Here is a 22402-nt window from a genome sequence, read left to right as displayed (position 1 = left end):
CTGAGAGCCGTTTGATGTGAAGCCTAAAATGTCAATCATCTCCCACCCTCCGCCTAATCCTTAAACAGAGTGCCTAAATTGTATTAACTAAAATTCCAGTGCGTAAATTCCCAGCGAAACGAAAAAAAGATTATCTACTTGATACTTAACTTCCAATGTTACCCAAACAAAATAAAGTTGACCTGTTCATGCCATTCTTAGTTTTTGTTTTTTCCTTGAACAGGGTGCCATGTTTTGGGTTTGAATTTCCTCTTGGTTTGGGCCTCAAATATGGTATCAACTTTCAATTGGATCATCCTCAAATAGGGTCAGGGCTTAGTCAACCTCGTTCCCAGTTCTTTGGCTTTGGGTTCAGTAAAACTTTTCGCGGCACGCACCTATTCCAAATATAAGTACCCCCCCCCCCCCGCCCATTGCGATTGCAATTTAGTGTTAACAATGTAGATCGGTTGTATAGTAACGGCTGCTTGACAATCGCATCAGCAACGTAGTGAAATTTCCAAATAAAGAAAACACTGAATGAAAAGTGATGTTACAGCACGGTGAACTCACGCCTTCATGTTGTTTCCAAGAAAGTTCTAGAAAGGTTGGTATTTTAATATAGATTATGCTTTTGCCACGTCAATACAGAGCTAAATCACAACTTGTAACTAATTTTACTAACGAACCTAAAATACTGACTACCGGTACTGTCTTAAACATTTTATCAACAACGGTTCAATCGCTAAACGGCCGATATTTAATCAGTACATTTAAATCCTTGTCTAACACTCGCAGCTCTTGAGCCAGGAGGCGGGTAAAGTTAAACCCTATAGAACTAGCAGTCAAGATTTGCAAATGGTGAAGGAGACCAGTATTAGAGCCTAAAGGAAGTCAGTGCTCATGCAAAAACTATGGTACATGTGATTACAGGATAGCAGACCTGTCCACGAAAACGAACTTCAACCTGGAGGCAAGGCATCTTACTGGAAATGATTGTAACATCTGTGGAGGTAGCGTGGCCGAGTGGTTAGGGCGCCGGACTTGAAATCCGGAGGTCGTGGGCTCAAGTCTCGCTGTTACCACTTTTAAAGCTGGAGTTGTTTCCCCACAGACCCTAGTTCAACTCTTCTGTTATGCTTGTAAATAGCCAACTGGAGTGCCTCCCGCCTGTTGGGATTTTTAAACCTGTTATGGTTAAGCTAAAATGCATAAGATCATTCACCGGCCCAAATGTTGCTCGTGAGAGACTTAGATTGGTCAGCTGGACAGAACTATGGATAAAAAAAAGAAAGTTTTGGAAAAAATGTGCTTTTCCTTAAGTGGCATGCCTGAGAACTGTAGCTAGTTGTAGCTAAGCGCATCGACCACTATAAACATTCAACATCTTTTTTTAATATTTTTAACAGCAAGAATAGTAAATTTTGATACAAAGAATGCAGATGTATAAACTAATTAATATGCATTCCGATAACTATTGATATTTATACTTAATGTTTGATACATGTACTGTAGTCTGGAATAAGAATGTTGTTGAAGAAAAAGTCGAGCCTAAAAAACTATTCGTGACAGCCTAGATGTGTAATTACTACATTAGCCCTGACAGCCAGGTAAAAAAAGTAGAGTACATACAATGCTTCGTCGTCTTGGTAATTGCTCGACGCTACTTCCATATTTCTACAATTCTTAGCATTTTATTCCGTGAATGTCTTCCTGCATTTGTGCGCTAAGATACAAGATTCAATACAAGAGAAGATAAATATGAGCCGCGTTTACGTTAATTTTTCAGTGTCTATAAACACTTACTACTTCGGATAAGTCAGAGGCTCATGTTACTTTAAGCATACCACGCATACACATCAACACATGTTGCGCCACTGTTGTCACCTTCACCACGATCCCTCCAATCCTGTCCGTACCATATCTGCAACTCCTGATTGCGTGACACAGGCAGCTTGTTAGGAGGGTCCGGGAAAATGAGCTCAGGAGATGTGTGGGTAGTTCCATAAAGACTGTAAAAGTGTTTTTTTGTTGTTACACTCATGTACTTTCAGGTCTCCATCAGGTGGCAGGATGGCTTCTCTCTTTGCACTGGTAAAGATAGTCTGTAAGCTGTTCTTGCCATACCTTGGTACATGTGAGCAGCCCCAGAAGGATTCCGGGTCTATCGGGTTGCATTTGAGCAAGCCCGACTTGCGGACGAGCTTCATTGTCTTGAGAAGTCCACTCTTTGTGGTATTAAAGGCGCCGTATTGGTCATTTCGCGCCCCAAAGCAAACGGGTTCTGTGTTTAATTTCTGCCAGTTCTCTAAAATGAATTTTCAGAGAAAAATATTTGCATCCATGTCTTACGTTGCGATCCTGTGGCACACTCTTAATATTAAGGGTCAGGTGCCAATCAGATCAATGTTATAAATCTTTTTTAAAGTCATCTGCTAACATGACACAATTTAATTTTTCTTTTTTCATTAGCATCAACTCCTAGGTATATTGAGGGAAATTTTCAGAGGCAAAACCAGTTTCTTTAAACACAAAGGTTAAGATCGTTACCGATCGCTCCCACAGGCGGACAAAATTTCAATATTTCTGCCAATCAGCACTCACCTCTGGATTGTTTTGGACGCTTTAATTTATACTTGTGCCGTTGAAAACAAAAAGACTGTTTGCCCTCAAAAATTTATTGGTTGATCGATCAATAGACTGAGCTACTCCGGTTTCTTGCAAATTTAAATTTTTTGGAGGTGCTAAAAGGTTAAACTTCTTTATCAATAAACTAAAAGGGCGTACCTTCACAGCGAGCCAGGATTTTCTGATCATTCCCGTCAGAGTATATTCAGTAATCCCCGTGAACCATTTCATTTCCTTCACTAGCCTTGATCTCACTGCACGATTCAGCAGGAAGCTCTTGAATGGAACCAAGCGGGACTGTGAGATAAAATAAAAAGATAAACTAATTTTGAGATAGTAATTTTGCTTCAAGTAATTTTATGAACAAGAAGAGCTAATAACAGATAAACCTTATTCGTAACCCTCTTCTTTTTATTGGTTGAGTTAAATTCAGGCAAACGCTTATGTGGCTTTTGGGATTTTACATGCTAGTGCTTTGTTTCGGATTGATGCTACAAATGGTTGATAGGCCAAACACGACTTCTATTGAAAAGAAGAAACTTTGACCTCTAAAGCTTTGCTTCAACGAAGAACGTTTTCAAAGATCTCCCTTTTCTGTATAAAAGCAGGGAAGGGTCTTTAGAGACCTCTCTTAGCAAGGGCTGATTTTCTTTTAAATGCCATATACTCATATTTTCTTAACATTAGGCAAGTAGAGGCCGTAATATTAGTGGGAGAAACTGAGATGTCAAACTACCAACGAAATTCTGTCACAAACTGCAAAATTCTTTTGGGCCTGTTTTGTTTATTTTGCACTGGGTAACCTCTGTTGCGTAATCTGCGTTTGAATTGGGTAATGTTTTCTTCAAATGTAGCTTTTGAAGAGAGTTGGTTCTCAGAAGTCGAAAGTCTTCGCCTTTAAAAAAGCCCATGATCCGGACGCCTCGAGGGTGCCAGGAGGTGAAGTGCGTGTATTGGAGAGTTTCTGTCGGTTTTAAGTGCACGCGCACGTCGAGAATAGATTCTTTCTTAAGGTGATTCCTTGGTATTGCATTGCGCATCCCTACTGCGCACGATATTCTTGTCATTAGCGCGCGCACATGAGGGCATACGCGTGCAAAACGTAAGAGATTTCCCTCAAACTAGGCTCGATAGCGAAAGCAATGCTCTTTTTCTCTTAAACGAGCACGGTGACCCCCAGTTTTTATTCAGTTCATAATTTCAATATCCTCAATAACTGAGAAAAAAATAGCAGAAATTTATGGCTACTTTTTTGGCAAATGAAATAAATACTACAGAGGGAGACATAACGGGCCCAACAGCTTTTTGGGACGCAGAAGAATAAATAATCAAAGAAATTCAAACTCTGTGTGATATAAAACGCTGCTTTGAAAAATAATTGAGGTTATTTGTTGCCCACGGAGATTACCAAAAGTCACCTAAGTAACCGTATTTGTCAGCATTGTGGCGTGAAAACAAGCACGGTGACCCCCTCTTTTTATTACGTTTTTTAATATCTCCTTGTCCTGTAACAACAGCATACCAAGTTTCATTGGAAATCTATGGCAGGTTCTTTTACTAGGGAATCACCTTAAATCTTTTCCCCCTGTATACTGTAAGCATGTATCTAACAAAATTATATCTTTATCTGAAATTTCAGCCGTGAATTTTACGGTCACTGATATACATAATAGTTATTCACCAGCTTTATAAACGTGTTTATTTCCTTTTTATTTATTTTCCATAGAGAAATGACCTCATCGAAATATCTTTTTCGGTGAGGTTTTTTGGTTATCATGTTTGTCCTTCAGTTTTGAGCTTGACTAAGCTTACGCCACACAAAACGTGAGCAATAAAAAACCATTTTTAGACAAGTAAAATTAATAGTTCGGTTAACTTCTAATCCTGGGTTAGCGTTAACCGGCTTTCGAACGACCCTGCCGGGGGATTTTTATGGCTGCGGTTAATGATTTCTGTTCCTACCGCGGGCGTGATAATGTTGGCCAAGGAGACCGCCATTTCTGTAGTCATTGCGGTATCATGTGTTGCCGCTAAGATGAAAGGATTTTTCTTTTAAGAGAAGCTTTAGAATCTCTCTGAGGTAGAGGTAGGTATGGGAGGTTTGTTTGGGTGCAATGTTTCGTATGTTTTACATACAGTCGTTATTCCTTGCTCCGGCCTGTGGGATGTTAGCTTATAGTTTTGTAACGTCCATTGCGCCGAAGCCACGTACGCAGACATCCCACCTTTTCTCCTGGTGGTTTCGCCGCCCCGATCGGAGAATCCTCAGGCCGCGCTCAAAATTACGCGCGCTACGCACACTAGCATTGAAAATAGCTGCATTGGAAAAATGAGACAAACATGCAAGTAAGGAGAGCGGAAGTGTACCTCTGTTTTTGCCCTTTTCATGTAGAACCTTGTCTGATCCGGCGAGCCTAAAATCTTCAGGTCTCGCTTCCTTGGTTCGATTGTTCAGCTCGCAGACTTTATGACCAATGACGAAATTGTAGCTTTGACACGTGACTTCTTCGCTCATCAAATAACACCCTGCAGGCCATCCAACCTTGCTTGTTTTAAAGGTGTGGCCTCTGAGGAACATTCCTCCAAAGGAGTTTTCCGCTGTTGGACATTGGACAGCAGCTTGAAATACACCAACCCGGGACATCAGGACGCAACTGGGAGCCAAAACTTGGGATTCATATTGAATTGACTACGTGAGTGCCTGTGCTACATGCGAAATAAAAAAGTTCAAAATGACCTGTAATTGATACTAAATAACACCACTACTGAGATTCAGTTTTGTTGTAAGCGTCTGTTTAATTTAATCACTAAAAAGATCGAGGTTCCCAACCATTGCTGTCCTCATTTGTGCACGGCAGAAATTAATAAACTCCTTAATTTACACGGCAAGAAGTAGCAAACTTGAAGGTTGTCACATCTTTTTGAGAATCTTTATTTCTTAGCTTGATCCTCTTGAGTAGCATAGAGGGACTTAACCGAAGTAACGAAAAGACTCCCACATAAAGTTTGTAAACCGGTGGGAGATTCTAAAAATCGATAGAAAATTAGTTGTCATTTTATAACGTAATTTTTGAGGCAGTGCAAACGTAGATTTCTTTCTAATGTCGCATTTCTTATAATAACTGGTCAGCTTTAGGGCCCAATTGAAATACAATAAACAGTCAAGTGTAACTAATATATCTTACAAGCACTTTTTTGTAACAGTAACTTGGGACCATGAAAATATATGACCAGTAAGAATCGGAAAACGGATTTTGCGTTCTTTACTAAACAGATCAATCCAAGATCACTCGGATCATGGTGCGTCAAAGGAACCGAAGAATCCCTGCCCAGTTTTTATATTCTATTTCTTAGCTTGTCTTACTGGAACTAGAGGAAATTGGCATAACTGACACGTCTTGTCAAAAGAACTAAAGACATTTTTTCCGATGACAATCAAAGATATAGGGCAGAATCGAGAGCTTGCGAAATGTTCTCTTTTAATTATCAATTATTGCCATTGTTTTTCAATCAGAGAAACTTCAGCTCAAGATGTTGGATCCGATCATCCAGCTGTTACATAATCAAACACCCGATTTCGGAAGCGATTCCTCAAAAAAGCACATATTCCTTAGCTCGTCATAAACTTACTTTCTTAAAACAAAAAACATTACAAAACTATAAAAAATACTTAGCTGTAAAAGGGACCGGTAGTAGTATTGTGTCAAGATATACATATTTCTTACCTCACCTAGAGCGGAAATTTGAAAGAACTGGTATCCCAAGTCCTCTGCGCCGGACTCTGAAAAATATATTGACAATGTGATCTTAATGAATTGTACTCAGTACTTAGCCCTCATGAGACAGATTATTCTTACTGGCTCTCCTCAGACATTTAATTTTCTTTGAATCGAGATCAATATTTACTTTGATATTAAATGGATGACATTTGCATGACGCCTTTAGTTTTTCGCAAGGGAATTGAATATCCTTCAGCTGCCTTCATTGCATTCCGTTTCATTTTACTTTTATAAATTCTTAAAAAATAAATTTACAAATTTACTTTTACAAATTCTATTTACCGGAATTCAGCCGAACGGGGCAATGATGACCTTTCATTTACCACAGCAAGATCTTCTCCCAGAAATTGGGGCGGGAGTTAACTGGATTGATATCACGAGAAATATTTCTGCTATTTAGTCGCCAAGGAAGTCTTTGACAAAAACGTCGAGAGCCGAAATAACCGATCTTACCCATCGCTAATGCTAGAATTTACTCGTCCCAAAGCGTTTTCTCCCTTTTGTGTATAATAAACAGCTTTTTCTATTTACATCTTTTCCTCGATTAAGGCAGATGAAATTCTGCTGGCTGGTTTTGAAATAAACGGAACGGCAACCTTAAAAAAAGAAATAAATAAAAAATCTCCTCTTTAGCCCCCATTTATGTCACGAACGAGCAACATAATTGCAATTTTAAACCGGTTGGTTCGAACGAAGCTAAAAAAAAGTCCTACTCCACAATTTCTAAGTTAATGACTTACAAGGTTGTTGTTTATAATCTTTTTAAAAGAGAGGTACGCTTCATTAAATTGTTGTAGGAGTTAAAATACCCCAAAAAGCACGTAGTTACAGACTAGAAACTCTCATGTCATCTCTGGGCAAGAATGGTGTACATTTCAGAAGTGCGGAAACTGTAATTTTATGCAAATCTTCCACGTTTATAACAGAGATTCATAAGATCCCACAAAAATAAAAGCGTAAGTAAGGAGAGTTGTGCCCGAAATCTCTTTTGTCAAATTATCGGGAGATTTGAGACACTACTATTTTTTTTTAGTTTGGGGCCACATTTTTTTAAATTTTCTTCGATTCTTATTGACTTTCACTCTTAATTTGCTTCCAATAGGGATGAATATTTACTTCGTCATTAATCGGATGACATCTGAATGGCTCCCGCTTTTAAAAGAAGAACTGGAAATACTCTACCTGTCTTTATTGATCTTGCTCTTCCTTTCTGATTTTTATCACTATTATTTTAGACAACAGAACTGCTCAACGATGCATTAAATTAAATGCACCGAGAGATACACTCACTCTGTAGTCGGCTAAAAAGTCTTCGACAAAAGTATGACCTCTCACGCAAAAACTTACACTAACAGATATCCGTGCTAACGAACGGATGAGAAACGAATGTTCCAGCAGTTTAAAACGGTTTCAAATATCGTTCGAACGGCCATGGAAAAATTTCGATCGGATGCTGTAAACGTTCAAACGGCAAAGGAGAAATTTCAAATGGATGATGCAAGCCATTCGAACGGCTAACGAAAAATTTCGAATGGATGATGCCATCCGTTCGAACTGCTAAAAACCATTTTGAAACGGATGATGCTAAGCGTTCGAACGGCCGAAGAAAAGGATTAGTATTGAACGACTAGTTATAAACGGCTCAGCGGCTAAATGCGGGAGATCTTGTTGTTTTGATTCAGGATATGTTTTTGTTCACCTTTCGTTAGTCTATATATAGCGGTAATTCTCATTACACACTTCTTCATTTCTTCTTTCAAAACTCGACAAAACTTAGAAATAGCTCAGCTTTTAACAGACTAGAAAGCACAACAGTTGTTTTCCATCGCGGACCCGAGTCCGTCTCCTCGCAAACGTGCTGAACTTTGCATAACACTCGTCGACGCAGTGTGCATGACCTCCAACGCAAGTTTTGTTACAGAGATCAGGCACTTCGACAGAACTCAATAAGAAACATTAGTATTGTTATGGTTCATCATCTCTCTTCAGAGTAGAGCACCAAGTTTATTTTAATATTATGTACTGTCTGTCTTTTCGTAGGGCCAAGTTGCAAACGTTTGCATGCAGTCTATTTCCTATGAATCTTGAGTTGACAAACCCCGTCAGAAAATCCACTGTACACGCTTCGTTTGAGGCTTGGTAAACAGCAGAAATTTTACTTATGAAATCGTAATACCGCGTCAATTGATTTATTTGTAATATTCTAAGTTTGAGTTTTCCAAAGAGAAATAAATAAATAATAGAGGGTTGATGCTTTCCTTTATCAACAATGGCAGTCCCATCCAACGTAAATTCGGAAAGGAAACATTTTGTTTCTTTTTTAAATACCTTTTATCGCTATTGAGGTGAAAATTGTAAGCGAACTTTAATTTCGCGTGGTGTGGGTTTAATTTAGTGTCAAGAGCTATTAATGATCTTCCCCTTGTCCTCTCGAGCTTATCGCTCATTCGGAACCGTTTTTCCACTTTGTATTAAACATTAATTTGCTTTTGATAAGCAAATCTTTTTCTTGAAGACAGTAAGTACACCGTGAAAATTCTTTGAAAAATAAAGCCAACACAAGACGTATACTCCAGCGATATCTCCAGTCTTTTCTTGCACTTCTTGAGAGCAGAAAAAATAAGATTTGAACCTGCTGAAGTTAGAACGACTAAAAAAGTGGTTTTTTTTTTTTCAAAAAACTTCACGGATCTGCTGTATTTTACATGTTCAAAAAATTTCCCTGTATTGCATTTATTGATCTCCTTGTTTACGCCAAAATCAAAGCGAAAAGTATTCAGTGAAAATACCGGTCAGGTATAAATATACATTCTTTACATTTGAAAGGAGACGCTTTTTCCATTAAACGTCTGGGTATATTAAGGTATTAAGGTCAATTTAAAGATGGCTTGTTTTCAGTCGTTTCATTTTTCTTTTCGGTTGATTAAGCAGGTAGACTGCACCTGTGCACTACAGCCTGAAACAACGGTTTACTGGAACAATTCAATTGACGTAATTTGGATCGCGCTTACAAGTTTTTATGTTATACTTTTTAGCTTGAGTTTTGGAACCAAAGGAAACTGACATAATTGAAAAATTCTTGATGAAAAAAATAAAGACACATCTGGCATGACATAGCCATGGAGCAAAATCGAGAGCTTGCTATATAGCTAGAAGTCAGCTTTTACTAATTATTGCCGTTGTTTTTCAATCAACTAAACTTCGGTTTAGGACATGAAATTCTCAATGTGACACCAATCATTGAGTTATTATATGGTCAAACTCCAGAAGCAATTCCCAATAACTTGTAGCACATTCATTTTGTATTTCCCAACACGCCATAATGTCCTTAACAAGAAGAAAATTAAAACCTGAAAAAGCGTAGCTTTTAAAAGTGACCGGTAGTAAAATTGTGGCAAGATACAGACATTTCTTACCTTATCTGGAGCAGAAATTGAAAAGAACTGAATCCGAGGTCCTCTGCGTAGGATATAAAATATATTGACAAGGTGATCTTAAGTTAATGTAGTCAGTACTTAGTCCTCATCATTACGCATATCATCCTTATTGCCTCTCCGATTCTCTTTATTTTAATTTTCTTTGAATCGAGATAAATATTTACTTTGATACTGATGGATTACATTTGCGTAACTTGGAAATGTTTCACCTGCCTTTATTGCTTTTGCTCGTCTTCTTTTATTTTACCATTTGACTTTCGTTTTTCGCAAGAGAAGTGAAGATACTTCAGCTGCCTTCACTGCTTTAGCTTGTCCTGTTTCAATTTACTTTCACACATTTTATTTACCGGAATTCAGCCCAACGGAACAATGATGACCTTTCATTTGCCACAACAAGCACCTCGTTGTGTTTCTATTTACATCTTTTCCTAGAAAAAAGCGGGTGAAATTGTTTTATCTTGCTTTGAAATAAAGCCAACGCAGCTAGTATAGCAGACATATAATGCAAGTCAAAATTAATACAAACATTATGACATATCAAAACCCCGATAGAGAGTTCATCTGTAGCTTTGTAAAGGCATATGTCGTGTTAAATGAAACACCCTGTGAAAAAACCTGTGAATTTTGCAAGGGCTAAATTTTGTAGAAAAATCACAAAATCTAGAACCTGTGAAAAAACCTGTGAATTTTAAGACCTGTGAAAAAACATGTGAAAAAAACATGTGAACAAAATAGGAAGAAATTTCACTTTTAAAACCTGTGAATAAACCTGTGAAATAACCTGTGAAGAAATTTCACTGAAAATATGCTCAAAAAACCTGTAAAAAGAAAAAGCTGTGAATAAGCTATCAAGACGTTTCACTGAAAAAAAAACTGAAACGTATTTGAAAAAACTTTTTTAAAATAATTCTGAAACAAAAATTAACACTTAAAAGGCCGTGAAAATGTGAAACTTTTTGAATTTTGCATGATTGAAATCTGTTTTGCACTGCACCGTGCATGTGGTTAACTTAGCAACCTGTTGAGTTATCACCAGCAAGTTAGCATCGAAATCGCATGTGAGTTGTCAAATTGTTCATGGAAAATTTGACAATCCAGGCCAATCTTTTTTTGGTTTGGTGGGCAAATCTACAGAAAATTTGTGTGAAAGCTGTAGATTTGCCTTTATTTCAAAACTGTGGTAAATCAAAGCCAAATGTGAAATTTATGTTCTAATTGTACTCAAATTCAACAGCAGCATACAGTCTCTCTCTTATTGGAATAGCACTGCAAAATAGGTATAAAATTAACATATAATCAAATTATGCTTCTGCAGCAAATGTGAATAAACTGTTGGTTAATTTGCATTTTTAACATGCGAAATGTATTCCTCAGTCCCTGTGAAAAACTTCCAAAACAAAATTCTATTTCACAGGCTTTAACACTTTGGAAAATGTCCCACAGATTATTATAATCACAGTTTTGAAATTTTAGACACTACAGTGCAAGTGTACATGTAGCAATGAACAAGCTCAAAACCAAAATTATCTTTCACAGGTTTTTTCACAGTTCTATTACACAGTCTTTTTTCACGGGTTTTTTCACAGGTTGTGACCATGTGAAAAGTGCCTGTTCACAGGTTTTGAGATTTTAGACCCCGTGAAAAAACCTGTGAAAAAGCTCCAGAACAAGATTCTTTTTCACAGGTTTTTTCACAGGTTTTTTTCAAAGGTTTTATTTGACAGGTTTTATTTCACAGGTTTGTTCACAGGTTTTGTCACAGGTTTTGACCCTGTGAAAAGTGCCCTGTTCACAGGTTTTCAAAATTTCACGCCCTGTGAAAAACCTGTGAAAAGCCTTTGAAAAAACATATGAAAATTAGTATTTCACAGGTTTTTTCCCAGGATAATTCGTAGGTTTTTCACAGGTTTTTCACAGGTTCTCATCCAATAGTGATAGCCTCCATTTGACTTTAAAAATATACTCAGATATTTGTCCTTGGACATATCTGCTCCTTGAAGCTCACAGTTTTTATTGAGCTCCACTCCAAGAAAATTGCTTACTTCTCGGAAAAGTTCTTAATTACCCCAAAGAAACAGAATTTACTAGTAGTTTGTACATTTTGACTGTGTTTACTAGGAAATTTAATTTTAGAATCTATATAGTAATAGTTACTCAAACTTGCTGATACTTAAATCAACAGAAAAAAATCCAGTTTGCAATTTACAATTCTCTCAAAAAAATTGTTGATAGTTCACAAACCTTGTCAATAATTGACTGCATGTGAGACCTGTGATCTTGGTCACCATATACAGCAGTGAGGACCACTGGTCTGGGGAAATGTGCAGACCTGCTTCTGTAGCAATTTTTACTATCTGTGCATCATGCGTCTTCCGCAAACCATTACATGTACGACACTGATACAAAATAAACATAAATTTTTAAAAGAGGACATTAGGCTTTACATAGATTAATAATTGCTACTATTTTTCTTAATTCATTTGAAAAGTAATAATTGGACAATGAGCTGGAGGTTTCTTAGTGGGCAATCAAAGTTCCGAACCAACTGTCAAAGTCAATTAAGAAATCATGAGTGAGCTGTCTATTGTTTGACCATTTAATTTAACCCACTGACAAAAAAGTCCTTATTTTATAAGCATCACACAAATGCACAGTAAAAGCCATTTTCACAGATTGACCAGCTTCTGGTACAGTGCATCAATCATTAGATCATGGTCAATGTGTAGCCAACAGTGTATTTACCTGCTGGGCTGTTGGTTGGTTTTGCTGTACTATTTAATTAATAGATTGCACTTTCTCGGAATTTAACCCACATGGGATGACAGGAGAACACCAGAAAGGCCCGGTGGGGGGGGGGGGGGGGGTGGTGGAGAAGGCTCTCTCATATAAAAAGAATATGGATGCTTATCGCACTTTTAGGGGTTGAAAATGCGGTTTGGTACCTCTAAGGGTGTTCAGTCTCAAAAGGTCCACTGCAGGAACTTTTACGGTACCCTTTAGGGTATTGAGCCAAAAAAAAAAAGGAGGCAATCTATTGCATTATAATTGGTACCTTTTAGGGGTGAAAAACATTTCAAGCCACACCCACAAAATATGATCTTGGTATCTCTTAAGGGAGAAAGGCTTGTAAATCATGAACCATTAAACCAAACCAGTGAATAATGGTAATGAGTGCTTTGATTATCTCTGATCTCGGGATGGTTACTAACCACAATGGACTATGCAGTGAGTCTTGGCACAAAAGGGTACCATTTCAGGTTGGATCTATTCAAAATGGTTCAAATTTCATGTCAAATTTGAACTACAAAGTACAATATGGTAGACTACCATTAGGCTGTTCAAAAGAAGTTAATATAATGGCTGATTCATCAAAGGGTGATAAAGCGCAAGGGCTTGAATCTCAGTGCAGAGTCTCAACCCCATATATAACTGAGCCCCTGCCCTTTTGGGGATTTTATCGAGTCCTGAGATTGGCTTAATCTCACAATGAAGTAAAAACAATCTCATACTGTACCTGCTCGTCTAGCTGAAACAGAGCTGATTCATTGTCTTTTCTCTCAACCTGAGAAAAATCTTAGCATTAACATCGATAATAATACGTTCTCATATTACAAAATGAAGCTCACGCAGGTTTAACTAACAAAACTTTTACAGTAAGAGGCATTAACATTAACATTTTAAATTAATGTCATGGTAAACATTTTTTAACTTTAGCAACCAAGGACTGACAGCTGACCCACATGTACATGGAATGGTAGATGTGAGTACACTCTTTGAATAAATAACTGCTAAAATCAACGAAACAGATTGTTCATTGCTGCATTGCTGGTCCAATATTCTCTAAATACAGGACCAGCACTGTCCTGTAAATAACTGAATGATCCAGCAATATTTACTCTTCAGTAAAGATTTTCTAAAATTTTCAGTCATCAAATAAATCTCTTAATTAGTTATTAACCAAGCTTGTTCAGGACCATACTGGGAGAATATCGACTGTCAGTCTCTTTACTCCTGTAATTTGATGTTACTCAAAAATATCTGGCTCTTGGTCATTAAGCACAGACCTTGAGCTCTCTGCACTCGGTCTCTAACCATAACCTCTGGACAAATCATATTTTCCATCCATTCCTGAGCTTCAGTAAGTACATGCAATGTAACTACATCTTTACTATTTTCTCCTAAGCATTCAAAATAGCAGAGTTCAACTTAATTCAGTGATGGAGTACAACAGGGTTTGGACTTCTAACTTAATGATGTTTGAATTCCAGGTTTTCCAAATTAAAAATAATTCCAGGACCCAGAACTCAGACTTTTTGTGTTTTAAATGTTTAAAAAAAATGCCGTTTTAAACTCCAGGAGCTTCCAGGAGTAGACGGAAAATAGACAATTTTGAGGAATTTTCCAGGGAAGTGGTAGGAGATTTTACAAATTTCAGAGAGCAGTTAATTCAACATAGTGCCAATCCTGGTTCATTACGATTATGAATACCTTAAAGCATGATGCCCTGTACAGCATTACTGCACTACATGACCAATGCTTGCTTTGGAAGCTTGTGGAAACCGCGATTTCAGCTTCTGGACCACAAACAGAACTAAAACCTTCCTAGACAAAGCCTCTCCACCCTCAAGAGCCAACAAAATTAGTTTTAAAGCTTCTTCTTGCATTGCTGGTCCCAGAAACTGACAACCACGATCCCGCATAGCAGCCCAGAGGTGGGAAGGCAACTTTGACTTGTTTTGATGCAATAGCACAAGCTCTGTTACAGTCCTTTCCCCGAGGCTTTTGGCAGCACAAATGGCCCTCACTCGACCATCAGGGACAGCAAGCTGACAGTTAACCAGAGACACAAGCTTTCGCTGAATTGGTCTTGAGAGGAGATTGTTTGAAGAACCCTGATTGCAACGATTACTTGTTCCACTAGCTGTCTCATTTGCAGCACCAGTGAAGGGCTTTAACAACAATGCAAGCTTCTCAATACAACGTTTGGATGTTCTGTATTGAGCAGCATTGTGTTGTACACTTTCTGTGGGGGGGGAAGTTCGTCTTCTGTTATTTCCCCTCCAACTAGCTGAAGCAAAGCATAGTTAAATGGAAGCTTGGAGATGTCTGTATCAGTATGAACGTGAGCAAATGGACATTGTGTTTTAGACAGCTTTGACAAACAGGAAATGGAAAGCGTGTGTCTACATCCCAAGGTGACTGGTTGCCGATTGCAGTCGTCAAATTGATAGTTACATATAGGACACAGGAGAAATTCTGTCCACTGTGAGGTTTGAATGGGCATGACTGATATCAGCTATTTGTCGCTGGATATGCATGTAATTGCCACAAGTCTCCTGGGATAATAAAAATAAACAGAACACTCTTTAAGGATGGTGCGCACTAAATACAAAGGTTTTTGTGCCAGATTAAAGGACCATGTGGGAAAAGCAGCTGACCTTTGCAAGGGCTATTGGAATCCACAAAGAAATGTTGGGTAGCCACGCATTTTTTCGAGATAATTAGCCTTGAATCTCAAAAAATGCTGACATCAGCATTTTCTGAAAAAGGAAGGAAAGGATGTCTCTTCACAGATTTCCTTCGAATTCGCCTTTACTAACAGAAAAGCACACACATTTATAAAGATCTTAAAACTGCATGGTAAATGGTAGCATAAAAACCATTTTTCGTATGTTTTTAATAACAAAATTGTTGCAACAGCCCTTTTAGCGTCTCTGACAGCCTTCCTCTGGTTCAGCTGAAATATAGTCTAAATACCTTTTGCTCATAACCAGAAACTAATCACGTGTTGAATAGGCTTGCCACCTCCATTTCATAACATAAAATGTGGGGGTATTACCATGCATGTTTTTAAGTTAATTTGATCTTTTTTGAAAACTTTTACGGTGCCCGTTACATTTTTTCCTCTAACCTCCCCGGTAAGTAAAACATTTGCGTATTTTGCACTTGTTTTGTGCACGCCTTACGCCATCTGCAGGTACATGTTTACAGTTGGATTTCAGTATAATTTTCCACAGAAAACAGCTAGTTTTTCAGCTGGATGACTTTAACAGTTAGTGGTCAGCGATATGCTGCTATTTTGGTATTCTCTCCTGGTTTAAGTATAAGATCATTAAACTTGATTTGGTCACAGTAGGAAAATGTTGCTTTCTTTTAGTCGTGTACTTGGTAGCGTAGTTGACTGCGTCAATGCCAACCCCAGCGCGCATGGCGCTTGAACCATGCCTTGCGCGATGTGCAGAAAGTATGCACACGAACAAAAGTAGGCACCGTCCTTAAGGTAAATTGTATCATTAAATTGTAAATGCAGTCAAACTTTCGATACGTGTTATTTGTAGTCCATCTCCTGGTAATAAATGTCTTGTGTAACAGAAAAAGGGTTAGAACTCGCCTACCATAGAACGTCAGTGAAATTGTTTACTTTACAGCAATTGATTCATGCTTTAGCGTAAAAGGGTAAAGCTTAAATCAATATTGTTTAACTAAAGAGAAACTAACCATTTGGCATTACATCTTTCATTGAAATTCCTGAACAGACCTGAGACCAATTCCTGAACAAGTCTGAGACCAATTATATATTCTCCTAGTAAACTTAACATGTCGACAAATAAGTAATTCTCAAAAAAAAAAAAAAACAGTGATGCTATGGTTATACCACATGTAAACGGTTAGTTTAGCCTGTGAAAATCAAGCGCGCTAGACGAAAAGCTAATATTAATTAGAAAGCACAAATTATGCCATTAGTTAGACGACGGAACTAAAATTCCGTTTCAAAGTCATCTTTATAAACAATTTGACATGTGGCTTATGGCAAATTATTCTTAGGCATCGTGTGTCGTACTCTAAATCAATAATATAATTTAAATATTTACCTCAGAATAAGCCTTGGTTTCTACTGATAGCTGGTCTCTGGTGACGAGAGAGAGAGAAGTCTGGATACGAGGAAGTTCGGCAAAGAAGTCTGGTTACGAGGAAGTACTGCAAAGAAGTCTGGTTACGAGGAGGTACTGCGAAGAAGTCTGGTTATGAGGAGGTACTGCAAAGAAGTCTGAGTATGAGGACGTTCTGCAAAGAAGTCTGGGTACGAGGAAGTTCTGCAAAATACAAAAGATTACGCGGTCGGTTTTGGTAAGCATTTCCGCACTGTGATTGCCTCCGGGGCGGATCGCTACCATTTCTGGAAGACAATTTATAGAAACCTGATCCATTGTGAATACTACTATAACATTGAAGGTTAGTATTGCATAAAAGGGTTTTAACTGAGATGAAACTCCAGGAGTGGCCCGCTGAAAAGGAGGGATTTGGAGACAACAAATTGCTGAATTTGGACAAGATGGCGGGTTTGGAGATATCTGACTGATGAAAGTGTTTAAGACTTTACTTTCTAAATTTAACGAAATTGAGGCAGGCAAGTTTTAACTTTAAAGAGGATGATTCGACTTTAAAGAGTTGGCCCGGCTTATCAGCCATAAATATGCAAAGAGATTGCGAGTGAAAAATGGGATAAAACGCGATATTGAGTAAGAAAATCATTAATTTTTGCAACTGGAATTAACGGGATATGTACGGGATATTTAGGCCAAAAAATAACGGGATATGGGAACCCCCTGATGGGACTTCAATTTGAAATGCAAGGGTCCGCAAATGGTTTAGCTACAGGCCTAGCTAGAGTGATATGATAAGCAAAAGAGCTTATTTTCCCTTTCTTAACTCTAGATCTGAAGCAGTGATTTTTGTGCAATGAAGGACTTACTTAAACTGATACTTCGATCAGGGACAGTGCTTGGACTCATTCCATATCTTGCGCTTGTAATCTCAGACTTTGCAATATTTGGTTTTCAACAAAGCATTGATGCAGATGAAAGGTAGGAGGTAAAGATCTTTCCAATGATACCCAGATCAGAGTGACTAGATCAATTGAGCGTGAAATATGCACGAAAATGCTTAGAAATTTGAGTGCCGGCTTGTTTTCCTTCTGTCATTTCTTCTTTTTTACCCAAAATAAGGGGGGGCGGGCGCCAGGGCCCCTCCCCTAGATCCGCCACTGAAGTTACACGACACCCGTGTTTTTTTTAGGGTGATTAACTAATACAAGCACTAATTTATCCACATTAAGTGGGGTGGATACTGTAGGGTTGCACTTCAGATGGCGCTGCTCCACCTTATTTCTTGCTGCAATATGCATGCTGTTGGCGGGCCTGTTGCTGCTTCCACACTGCTTGGGACCAAGGCAGTTTAACTGGGCGTGGTTGCCTGAGCCGCAGCGACACTCCTACGCTCCTACGCTCCTACGCAGACCTTCTTTAGGCTGGTCGCGCAATCTCGTCAACCTCCTCTTCCCCCCCCCCCCCCCCTGCCACGAACGTCTGCTGAAATCAAGGGCACATTCCTTTTCTTTTGTTTGCGGAAATTCCGATCTAGGCTGCGAACTTTTTGGACCCAAACATCAGTTGGAGATGTCGGCAATAAATTAAAAAGCTGATAATAAACTGAACAATCACCCTTGAGGCGAGAAGTACATCGCGAACTGTTGGGCTTTCACGTCAACGCCAACGCTTTCAAAGTAAATATGCAGTTTTACTAATCCAGTCCGCGCTCGTAGATTTACGAACACTTCGTCCTTTTCACAGCGAAATAAACTATAGTTTATCGAAGGGGATTTAAACAGATGAAAGAAAACGCTAGTATTTTAGCGTTTTACGATCATTTCTCAAGTTCCAAGCAGATTTTCATTACGTTTCCAGCATCGTAACCAGGATTTGATAGAAATGAGCCATGCAAACGAATGTCCGGAGGGTTTGTTGTACTGGCCGAGTCAAAGCAGACAAGGGCTTGGCGGCGAGGTTTTCTGGTTGGGGCAATGCTCCGCCATGGTACCGGCGCGGAGTCTTCGAGGCTTTTTCCCAGAGGACGATGCAAGCCCAGAGGGGTCGCTGTAATCAGGGTGCTAGGATTGGGAGCGCGAAGATCGTCCGTAAAACAACCTTAAGCCTCCTTTTTGTTAAAGACCCACAAAGCTTCGTTAACGGAGGTGGAAACGGTCTCCTGAATGGCCGACATCTGAGCTGGCGAAAACACCACATCCTGGAGGACTTGTGAAACGAAGTCCTCGAGTATTTCTTCGACTGCTGAGTCGAAACCCGACTGCCTTTCTTTGTGGGAACTGTGGGTCTCCGCGTCGGCCTGCTCGGTAAGGACAATGGGCTTCGTATGTCCGCGTACATTTGAAGCCGTAGGTTTGTTTTTGTGCACACGACCAACTCAAGGGCGATCTCTGGGGCGGCGGTGGATGGCGGCCGGTGCTGAACTTGTGGCCAGCCTAAGCCTTTCAAGCGTTTTGGCACGAGTTCCAGTCATCGGAAGGTTAAGATTTTGCAAGCGGAGGTGAAGAACTTCATTGAAAAGGTTCTTGTTCGTGTGGTTTCGAAGGCTCAGAACATGGGCGTGCCATAATTTCAAAGCTAAATTGTTACAAACTAGTTACAATCCTGCACTTTCTCTTCTCCTGCCTGGTTTCAACCTCTATACAGAGCGGGAAAGGAAGAGCTCAACGACGGGACTATTTGATCATTCACAAGATCACCAATCAGCTTCGCACACTGATTTCAACAATAAGGAAATATTGAGAGGTCAACCCTCTCGCAGAAGTTCGAGGGTGCAATAGGGCTGAATTTAGATGGACTTAATTTATAACTTCCGCCACGCTGTTTCTGCTAAAACTTGGTTAGGGTATATACATGTAAGGCAATGTAAACTGATTCGAGAAATTTAACAAAAAATACGTAGATATCAGTAACATGGCTGACTGACTGCGATTTTATCCCAAAATCAGTGTCAACTTAAACTCTTATACTATTTTTCTCAGTTAAACCGATTTCCATAAAATTATATAACCAAACTATTAAAGCGATCACTTTAAAGACCCAAATTAAAGTTTGTTCAGTGCCCCTGAACAACAGTAGGCCACCTAAAACTTGGCATATATTAATCTAATGTTTACACTGATACAACCACACCCTTTCAATAAGTCTTGTTGAAACAGGCTTTTAATGTACATTCCTTTTTTCTTCCCAGAAATGCCATCCTGAACAAGATATGGAGCCGACGTTATTTTCTCATGGAGGTACCAGGTTGACACGTGACTGTTTTCCTTTCTCTCCTGGGAATGGAAAATACACAAATAAATGGCAGACAGAGTCAGCAGTACTTTTATCTACCTTGACATATGAACTATCAGATAGAGTAGAATTTTTGTGTTCTTAGTAAAACACATAATGGGTAACGGAGTAATACTGAGAGCTAAGGTCGAGTCTTTGTTATTTGTAATTAGTAGCACTTTTTAGGCTTACCGAAACGCTGTTTAGTCAAACCAGAGTGCTATTTAGGCTAACGTGAGTGTTACTCTAGCTATCCAAATAATAATAAAACAGATACTCCTGTCACGCGTTACCCGTCACGTCGTTACCCTAACAAGTAACGTTTTGTACAAATTATTTTCCTTTTACACAGTCATGTCACCATATTATGTGTCATGATACACAAGACGGCTTTCAATTTGAAGGAAAACTTTATTAGACTTACTTTACTTCAAAGCTTAGGTGTTTTAAAAAGAAAACAAAAAAAAGAGCAAAGATCGGATCGTTTTTAAGGGTAACTTTTTGCAGAGACTAGTTTTCCTTCTCAATAGTCATGTCATCATGATATTATTATGTCATGATTTACAAAACTGCTTTGAAGTTTAAGGGAACCTGCAAGGCCTACTTCATCTCAAAGCTTCGGTATTAGGCAAGCAATTTTTTGTCGGAACGTGTGAATATGTGTATAGTTTGGCTTTTCACTTTGAGACCGTTTATATACAGTTATATTTTACTTTGAAAACGTGCAGGAGTAGGTTCATAGCAGATAGATTTTTTAAAACATGATATTAAACTTTTGTAGGGATTTCGGAATTCAACTGCGTTAGAATTTCACAGAGTGAAAACAGCTTCTCGTTTTGGTCAAGTGGTCGGGGAACGAAGGGGAGCTACTTTTAACATTGTGTACATCAGAGCACTGTTCTGCTTGCTTTGAGAAATTGTAAAATAATGATTAAGTGCACACGGGCGTAGCCAGGATTTTTTAAAAGGGGGGGGGGGCCTCACGCTGTGTCAAAATGAGGGTAATCACCAGATTGTCATGTCGTTTTCGCCACCTGTTGTAAATTGTTTACTTAAAAAAGGCTTACAAAAGGGGGGTCACGGGCACCCCAGGACCCGCCTCCCCCCATAACTCCTAGCTACGCCCCTGAAGTGACACTATTTTGTAACTTGGGGTTTGAATAACACCGGTGGCATTTTCTGTGATTGTCGACATCACAAATGGAGAAATGTTTAAAGGAAGTACAATGTAGATTTACTTGTGGTGTAATATTTTATGATTGCCCATGTAAATAATGATTGATGAATGTTGTGAGACCATGCCAGTATAAAGTTTAAACGTACCAGAATTACATGAAACTTGGGACGTCTGGACACATTAGCCTCGGGAGTGTTTCGTCTATGAGGAAAAACACTACCTTAAACACCCTTACAGTCAGTTTAAAGTTTAGTTTTACTTAACAAAGTTTGAGTTCTAGGTTTTGAATTAGTCTGGATATCACAATAGTCGTTTACCGCGGTTAACTTTTCGCAGTTTGCGTTACATTGTAGCCCAGCATGAATGTGAGGCAATTTTGTAGGTTCGGCCCGATCACTTTGTAATACATATTAGAAAAGTGAGTTAAAAGAGCTACCGATGTATAAACTATATTCAATGTTAAACTCATTTAGAAAATAGCCCATAGAAAATACGTGCGCTGATTGGCTTAAAATCGTTTTTCTTTTGTTACCACGATAGAAACATCCTTGCATACGGCGGCTGCGCCCGCAGTACGAGCGGCAGTCAAAAGTTAGCTGTCCTACCGAAACGACACGACAGTAGCCTTTTTCTTCAAAGCTAACAAAAACAAAGGCAATGCTAAAGTTGCTTTGGCCTCTTCTAATAGTTCACTTGAGAATTCCGAGTTTAATTAATTTGACGAGGAACAGCATATTTTGTTCAAAATATCACAACAATAATATTACCCTACCTGGCAACACTCAAACTGCGAGTGAGGTGCCATGCCGGCGCCAAATTGGAAGCTTGGAGACACAAAACGTCTCATATTTTTCACTTTTTTTTTCACATTTTTCATATGGCTTTGCCATATGGTTTTGGAAATTGTAAATCCCTTTTCGTGAATATTTAATGCCATCTCCAGTGAGAAAAGTTGCCTGATTTCAACGCTATTCCTGATAACTTACATTGACGTCAGAACAGAAAAGTTTTTCCCTCTTGCTGAATCCTGATTGTTCAGTTCCGATTTCAGGCGTTCCGGCCGTATGGAGGGATAGAGCTGTTGACGTAATGATGGCGCGAGCGAAGAGAATTTACGTTTTGATGATCAAAGTAAACAAGTTTTCTCTTTTTTCGTCTAGGAATTTTATGAGCGAAATAGAAAACATGTTCTCCGTCTTTGTAGCAACTTTCGTAGAAGTTTGGGAGAACTTGAAAAAGCTATTC

At 38.8% G+C, this 22402-nt stretch overlaps 1 non-coding gene and 2 pseudogenes across 3 annotated transcripts; 1 reads left to right on the top strand and 2 right to left on the bottom strand.

Annotated features, from left to right (window-relative positions):
- Positions 1-991: 991 nt before the first annotated feature.
- Positions 992-1064, top strand: Trnas-uga (transfer RNA serine (anticodon UGA)). Its single transcript has one exon. It is a non-coding gene; the product is annotated as a tRNA-Ser (tRNA).
- Positions 1065-1354: 290 nt separating this feature from the next.
- Positions 1355-7353, bottom strand: LOC110044587 (uncharacterized; annotated as a pseudogene). Its single transcript, XR_016209374.1, has 4 exons — positions 6333-7353; positions 4975-5313; positions 2767-2904; positions 1355-2287 (listed from the first exon to the last, which is right to left on the bottom strand). The product of XR_016209374.1 is annotated as an uncharacterized LOC110044587 (transcript).
- Positions 7354-11034: 3681 nt separating this feature from the next.
- Positions 11035-17112, bottom strand: LOC149107048 (roquin-1-like; annotated as a pseudogene). Its single transcript, XR_016209532.1, has 6 exons — positions 16696-17112; positions 14312-15159; positions 13338-13385; positions 12065-12219; positions 11649-11659; positions 11035-11089 (listed from the first exon to the last, which is right to left on the bottom strand). The product of XR_016209532.1 is annotated as a roquin-1-like (transcript).
- Between the last annotated feature and the right edge of the window lie 5290 nt (positions 17113-22402).

The sequence above is a fragment of the Orbicella faveolata genome, unplaced genomic scaffold (assembly GCF_042242905.1).
Source record: "Orbicella faveolata isolate gen_17 unplaced genomic scaffold, um_ofav_v1 contig_27, whole genome shotgun sequence".
Classification (NCBI taxonomy): domain Eukaryota; kingdom Metazoa; phylum Cnidaria; class Anthozoa; order Scleractinia; family Merulinidae; genus Orbicella; species Orbicella faveolata.
Note: the sequence above shows the minus strand (reverse complement) of the source record. Positions and strands in the feature narration are given on the sequence as shown.